Below are 8,613 nucleotides of genomic sequence, written 5' to 3'. Positions count from 1 at the left end.
CCGATGTTGGATTTTCGCGATCTACCCATGTTTTTTCATTCCCAGGAAATTTCCAATCTTTGGAAAATAAGATTTTTGAGTTTTGAGCATGTTTTAGGGGTCGAAATAGGCGAAACAGTAGACTTCCAGGAGACTTCCAGAAATGTTTCAGCTGGAATATAGTCCAATATTTTGGCCACATCTATTTGCTCGTTTATCGAATTGTTATGAAATTTTGATATGTTATAGAGAACATCAATACGAATAAAATGGTATATGACTCAACCTTGGATTCCTCACCAATTCTCCCAGTTCGTCGTCTTATACAGGGAAGTGTAAAATCCCCACAGACGAACTTGTTACAAAACGTGTTTTATGACTTTCACGCTATTTTCTCATGTCTTGAATGCATAGTAAAGAACTTAGATAGTCTTAGTTCACTTACATGATGGATTTTATGATTTCCTTTTGATTTTCATGCTTGGAGCGTCCTAATCCAACGTAATCTTCATGTTAGGTGCCAAATGTCGAAGTAGAGAATAATGGAGCCAATGATGATTCAAACCATGTGAATAATCGAGTTGATGATGTTACCATCTCTGTACCTCAATGCCATGAGAATTTTTCTACTGAAGTTGTCGAAGAGAATGAAGCTCAAATCATCATTACTACAGGGGTAGAAAAAATCAGACCCGGAATGGAAGAGATTGCTCCAAAAATAGAAGAAATTGTTTCCACGACTGCTGAAGTTGCTCCAATAATAGAGACCCGCATGATTGTGCATAAATATTCTACTGCAGGGATTGTTTGTGTGCCTCCATTTGGTGAGTTACTCTCGTATCATGAATTAGTTGGTGGATTTAGCATTCCTACTGTGTATGCCGACATGTATGAGGAGCTACGGAAGAGGTATGGTCACATTGTTGTTAACAAAGATTCCAAACGAAGTTACTTCTTGAAAATGAAATGGGAACCATCTTGTGCGTCATAGACGATATACGAACCATAGCTAGAAGTACCGTCACTCCAGATGTACTCTTTCATTGGGAGTACAACCTGAAGAATTCCGAGGAACTGGGTTCCAATGTGGGATGGCTTCGTGAGAGAATTGAAGCCATCAAGGAAGCAGTCGAGAAGAATGTACCTCTGACAAATGATGCTTTGATGAAGAAGGAGCCTAAAGTCGCCCAGTTGATGGAAGAGTTGGAGCGGGAGAAAGCATCCTTGCGAGACTTGAAGATTGCAGAGGAGCAAAAATCTTTCTTTGCTGATTTCCTTTAGTTTCCTTTCCATAATCTCTTGAACCTTGAACTTCTGAGAGATGTGAGGTTTTACACTGGTTTTGATTTTTTATTGGTTTTGGATAAGTGAGTGATTGAGGATTTTCTTTTGGATTTGATAGAGATTTTTCTTTGAATAAAAGAACTTTGATAAATTACTGAATTCAAATACTGGATGCAAGTATTGCAAACGTTTTGGAGGAATTGAAAATACAGGTGAAAGAAAATCCTAAAATGCATTGTGCATCTCGAGCGTTTGTTCGTACCTTGAGAAAATAACACCCCAAGACGCTGAATTCCTCGGGCGTCAAAGTCTTTGAGCCAATTCTCATGTATCACTGACACGCTGGTCTTGCCATCCATGTTGATCAGTTTGTAGTATCCACCAATCACGGACTTAGCGACCATAAAAGGCCCTTTCCATTTAGAGTTTTTTGCAGAATGGAGATTACGTTTAGTTGCTTTAAGAATTAAATCCCCTTCATGTAATTTGTTAGGCTTGACCGTTCGTTCCCTGAAGATCTTATGCTGATTTGGCATTCCTCTGATGATGGGTTGTCATGCTCATGCGGTCGAAGCTTTCTGAATTTGTGGCACATATGAACTCTCATGCAAAGTTGCAGGAGGATATTCAAGGTATTCTTTGTCATACTTATTAATCATATCAGCAATAAAATTTTCGATGAGATGCTCAACTTAAAGAGTCTCCACATTCAACCATTTAGTAAAATATTGTTGAGGTGAGACTAACCACTTATAGCGTTTGGTGAGTGCTAGGTTATTAGCAAGATTGAGTTCCCGGACCAGGGTAGCATGTTTGAAAGTTGATAATATGGACGCATGAGGGGAATAAGACTTGCCTGAGTGCAGAACCTTTTGATGAAAGCATGCGCATTTTCTTCAGGTTTTTGTGTCAGTTCCATCAAGGCTTTGACTTCCTCCATATGCTCTAATGATGGAGTATCTTTTATTTCTTCTAAATCGGAGCTTTCTTCAACAGAGAAATGTGCGATTGAAGATGTTGGAGTTACTTTTTCAACATGAATCCATGTTCTTCCAAGGATCATATCATATCCTGGGTTCTCCCTAATTATGTGAAATTTGGTTTCTGCCCAGGTTAAACCAGTTTTCATCTTGAGAATGATGTAACCATACGCATCCCTGGAGACTCCTTCATGATCTCTGATTGAAACAGGAGCATGAGTGGCTTCTTGTCGAGTGATGCCTGCAGCTCTGAGAGTTTTCAAAGGGATGATATTAACAGCAGTGCTAACATCGACCAACGCTCGTTTGAATTCATTTCCTTTGATATTGACTGTGGTGAGCAGTCCCCAGTCATACATCTCTTTGTCAGTGACTGGAGGCTGAGGGAGCGTTTCTGGAATGGACAGTCGTTTCCCGGACACTATATGGTTAAAAGCCGCAAACAAGTCCATTTCTTGAGCCTTTAATAGATAAAGCAATTCGCAGATGTGCTCAATCAATGACTGAACGACTTCTTTGATTGGTTGTTCAGAGAGTGTGAAGGTTCTGATTGGGAGAGGATTCTTGTGTGCTCCTTCCGTCCTCAGTTCTCTTGAATCGGCTTTTTCTTTGAATATGCGTTTCAAAGTTCTGCAATCACTTGTTGGATGACTGACATACCCATGAAATCGGCAGTAGCGTGGATTCTCCATTCCTCTGTCGGCTCTCTCCTGACGGGAGGTAGTTTGGTCACACCATCTTGAATCCAGACTTCTAATAACTCAATCACCTCTTTAATTGGAAAAGAAAAGTCTGGTTCTTCCTGGTCATTCTGTTGACGCTGAGCCGGTGCTCTTATGTTGCGGGTCTGACTGTCCTTCCCTGGTGTTTTTGTACGTAGGATGGGACATTGAAGCATTCTTATGTTGTTGTGCTCCGGCTTTCCTCTTTTTTCTTTTAGAAAAATTCATGGAAGGTTGAACATTGTACTGTTTGTTAATCAGGCGCCTGGCACTGCCTCGAGTGTCTCGCGGCTCCTCGACTTTTGCAGCTTTTGTTCTTTCCAGTAGGGCTGGAGCAGTAGTTGCTGATCGCTTGGCCACTTCGTGAAGTTCCGAGAAAGTTTGGAATCAGAGATTTTCCAGCAAGGCTTTGTAGACCGAGATCATTTTGTTGATGCACAAGTCCACCAGTTGCTGTTCGGTGACATTTGGGTCATGATAATCCAAACGCTGGATTCTGAACATTTTTATGTAGTCGTTCAGATGTTCAGTATTCTTCTGAGACATTCTTCCTAAATCAGAGAGAGTAATCTTCTCTGAGATGAAGAAGTATTGTCGTTAGAAAGCATTAACCATTTCTCCCGAGCCAGTGATGCTCCCTGGTGAGATGTTATTGTACTAAGTATATGCCCGGCATGTCAGAGACTTCGAGAACTCCTTCAGACGGACGACATGATTGTGTTCATGTTCTCCTAATGCCTCCAGGAATCGAGAAACATGTTCTCGGGCATTCCCCGTTCCATTGTAAAGTGAGAACGTTGGAGAAGTATAACCTTTCGGGAGAGGGATCCTCTGTGTAACAGCAGGATATGGAGGTTTATGATGATGGACAGACGGTGTCTTGTATTTTCCTCGAGCCTCCATAAAGCGTTCCAGATCTTCACGAGTGATAAAACCTGCGGTCTCCTTCTCTGATGGGTTATCTGCAGCTTTGCGGACTTCATCATCATCCACTACGTGAATTGGGGAGATTTCGGGATCAACTTCTTTGGCTTTTCCTTTCTCCGACCCTTCCTGAGATTTCTCTGACATTTTGTCTGTAACTGTTTTGAGATAATTGCATAGCTCATTCTGAGTAGAATCCATATCAGTTTGATTTTTAGCGAGAACTTCCTGGACCTTTATGAGATCAGCTATGGTGGGTGGATTTTCTCTGAGTTCCTCGAGATGCCGACCTAAGAGAGAATGATTTCCAATGTTGGTTTGAGGAGGAGTGGTATCACCAGTACCATTGTTGGAAGAAGGAATAGTTTCTGGAGTACCACCGTTGTTTCTAGTGTTGGCGTTGTTTGTGTTAAGATTTGTAACTGAACCTGACCTAAGATCAACCATTTTATGAAAGTTTAAGATTGCAACTGAGAGATTAATCTCCCACTGTGGTCGCCAATCTGTTGATGGGGAAAAACGATTTGCTGGTTTTTTAGGAAAGTAAAGAGACGACCGTGCGGACGAGACTCCTCAACCGAGCAAACTACTTAACCTCAAACATATACACTGCACGGGAGTACTTTTATTTCGAGAGATCAATTCGTAGGACTCCGGACTAAAACCAAGTCAATGGCCGTTCCAGAGTCAATTCGGTCACAAAGAGGGAGATAGGTTAATCTGTAGGAGGGAAGCTGAGAAGTGTGTGAGATCAAGGATTGTGGATGTGTTGTGGGTTTCTGAAAGTTTTCTGTGAACTACTGAGTTCAAATAAGTTCTTGGTCGATTGATGGAACTCTTGAGTGTGATTACTCGAAAAATTGTGTGTCCTTCAATTGTGGATTCAGAGACTTATTTATATTTCCATAATAGTAAACACATTGATCTCCAGTAAGTGTGACGGTTGCTCAATTGAAAGAGTGAGAAAGTGGGAAATCGTGTGTTAACCAGTTCCAGGTCGTGCAGAGACTTGGTTGATTGTCCACCCACTACTTTGCTAACTCCCTCAACTGCTTTCATGACTTACTCACATTTCTCATCGTGGATGAACACACGTGTTGTAGGCCGACATAGGGGTGGGACTTGGGTTGGGTCAACTCACCCAACCCATGCCCAACCCGAACGTTGGGTGGACATGGGCAACGCATTTCAAAACTTTGGGCAAGCTTGGGCATAAATTTTATGAATCCGAGTTAAATTTAGGCAAGCATGGGCACAAATATTTCTAACCCAAACAACCCGCCCAACCCGAAGAACTATATATAAGATATTTTCTATAATTGGTATTATCATCTATTTAGAGAAATTTTAGATATTATCTTCAAATCTATTAATAAAAATATACTCCAGTTATTATATCTATCTCATTAATCATTCAATATGAAAAGAGTTTATATTATTATAAATAATCTTCAGTTATTTGGAAATTTAAAATAAATGAAGAAATTAAATTTTATTATTACTAAATTTATTATTATCACATTAACAAACTTGTATGTCTAGTGTAACTTGGGCCAACCCGAGAAACCCGGGGAACCCGAGGAACATAACTTGGGCGGACTTGGGAAACACCTCAATGGGTTCCACCGGTTCGATGGACAATCTGGGAAAAGAATTTATAGCTCGGGTATGCCTCGGCCAAGCCTTCGAACCCCCCCAACCAACCCAAGTCCCACCCCTAGGCCGCCCGACCAAAACCCTAATTGATATCCCCCATGTGACGTGATTGATGTCTCACGAACGTGGAGACTGCAAAGCAGACGTGTATTTGATTAGTGAGTCGTTGACTTGGTTAGACAGTGAGTCTAAGTTTTGTTGAATCGAGCATGATTGATGAATGGTCAGTGATTCATGAACTGAACATGTCTGTTGAGACATGTAGTCCTTGAATCAACATGATGATAGTTTGAGCAAATATTGCTCATATGAAAAATCGTTGAATATTGGTACTCGAATCAATATTACCACTCTGAGCAATGTTGCTCATGTCTAAGTAAAATTATTGAATATTGATGGTTAAATCAATATTCCTCGTTTGAGCAAATATAGCTCGTCTGAGCGAATATTGCTCGTTTGATGAATTATTGGTAGCATGACCAAATAAAATATTAATTAAATTATTGGTAGGACCAAAAATTATATAATTAATTAAGATGTTGATTGCTGAATCAACATAAAATTATTAATGTTTAAACTTGCTCAAAATTACGATTTGCAGAGCATTCAGTTCGAAACCCTAATTTTGATCAATTGTTGATCAGTTGGTGATTTATTGAAGATCAATCACTGAGTGAAGGAGGGACCGACTACATGGGATGATGGACGACCATGTAGTGCCTAGGTGATCGTGTGAGCATGCACCAAAGTCCTTTGTTGACCAATTGGTGAAGGGATGATTAAATGCTGGTTTAATCATTTATTAGAATAGTGCTCGTCTGAGCATTAGGTGATAAAACCTAATTATGGAGAAGTGAGGGACCAACCAAGATGGCATGAGACCGGCCCTTGGTGGTCATGGGACCAGCTGATGGTCGTTTGAGCAAATTCCAAGTTGGTTGGAAAGAGTTTGGACCCAATATGAGCAATTGAGCAAATTAGGTCAAAATTATAAAGATGTGTGGGACCGGCTCCTTGAAAGCCTTAGGGCCGGCCTTGGTCGGTCAAGGAAGCATGCCTGTGTCACCATAATGTACGTGTCTCAGTCCTGAGAGTTTTGGTATTTTCTAGTGTGCGTTTGAGCAATATTTTGGATTTTCAGAAGAGTTTGATCTTTGACTGAAATCCTTGATTTTGCTCGAATGAGCAAGTAGAACTATGCTCGTTTGATCAATAGTTTGAGAATATTAAAATAAAAATATTTTAATATTTTTCATGAATAGCCTAGTCGGCCATGTGACCATTTGACTCTTTGGAGTTTTCATGGTTTGAGCAATATTTGAGAAAATATGAAGAAATCAAGGTTTTTGCTCAAACAGAGGAGTTTCATGAGACGAGGGAAATAATAATTATGAAAACAAGGGATTGCAAAGTGTGGGACCGGCCACGGCTAGGGCATGGAAGGTTGGCTAGGTAGCCCGGTCCCGTGACACCTTCCCCTATTTTTATTATTTTTCATCGTTTGAGAGAAAATATGGAGAAACCGTGAGTTTTGCTCAAACAAGGAAATTTGCTCGAATGAAGGAGTCTTCATGAGATTATGAAAATAATAAAATAAGAAAAAATAAAGGAAGAGGCGTGGGGGACCGGCCACGACGGCATGACCGGCCGGTGGGCCCGGTCCCTAGCGCCTCTTTTTATTTTATTATTATTATTTTCTCTCTCCTATTTTATGTAGGATTCCTCGTTTGTCCATATTTTTGAATGCTCATTCGTGCATTTGGGTGCTCGTTCGTGCATCATTCTTGAGTAAACTTGCACCATTTTCTTGGGGCTTACTCGGTGATAGTCCAGACACCCGATTGTTGAGTAATTATTACTAATTCATAAAATTCAGCGAAGAATGATTCATGAAACTGAGTAATAAAATGAATTGAATACCTATTACTAATCCATGAAATCCAGACGGGGAATTCAAGGAATGAAGTGATGAGATAAAATGGTTATCTATTACTAATCCATGAATCCAGCCGGGGGATTCAGGGAACGAAGTAATGAGATATAATAGATTATTTTCTAGGAATTCAATGGATGAATGTCACGATAGAATTAATCTATTTGCGGAATCGAGATATGAGATAGTTGAAGCATCATATTCATTCGGAGGGGTGCATAGTCAGGGAACAACATGCAGCGTCGACGTTCTGAAGGCGTTGAGCCGTCTAACAAATAATTATGTCTAGAGAGCCGCTTGAATCTATACACGGTCTCTCTACATAGTCAGGGAACAACAAGTATCGTGACGTCCTGAAAGAGTTAAGCTCTCTAACAAACAATTATGTCTAGAGAGCCGCCCAATCATTATTCTATGTAGAGGTGGGTCTCTCTACGTAGTCAGGGAACAACGTGCAGCATCGACGTCCTAAAGGTGTTAAGCTCTCCGACAAACAATTATGTCCAGAGAACCGCCCAATCATTTGATTCTACGTAGAGGTCATGATGAAATGTGTGTAGCATCGAACGCTCAACCGGGGAGGCTTTTCGAGAAACATATTCATCATGGCTCAAAGAGGAATGCTCACTCAGTCAGAAATTGTGAAACGGTTCACGTATCATAAAATGTGAATCGTCACATGCGTTCTTGATACTGGGTCAGAAACATGCAGTATCATGATTTTACGATTTTAGCCCTTGTCGAAAATCCACCATCAACAACCGTAATATTACTTCGAAGTTGTGATACAATTGAAATTTGGAGAAGGTAATAATACTATGTTTCTGTATAACGACAATTCAAAATATATGTTTTCAAAGTTGTTATCGCTACATATCTTCAACAACAACGATGATGAGTTGAACAAGTACAAAATCATTGTAACTTGAAGTAACGAAGAATTCAAGGAGTCGAAGAACCAAGGAAATCAAGCATGATGGATTCTGGAGTTTTGAAGCTTTATTTTTTAATCCATATGTATTGATAGTTTTGTCACTAAAATTGACAAAGGGAGAGATTGTTAGAGCATTGCTCGGTCGAACTCACAAGTGTGGCTATCTAAAGCTTGTTATCAAATTTTGTTGATCAAAACTGT

The sequence above is a fragment of the Papaver somniferum genome, chromosome 10 (assembly GCF_003573695.1).
Source record: "Papaver somniferum cultivar HN1 chromosome 10, ASM357369v1, whole genome shotgun sequence".
Taxonomy (NCBI): Eukaryota; Viridiplantae; Streptophyta; class Magnoliopsida; order Ranunculales; family Papaveraceae; genus Papaver; species Papaver somniferum.
Note: the sequence above shows the minus strand (reverse complement) of the source record.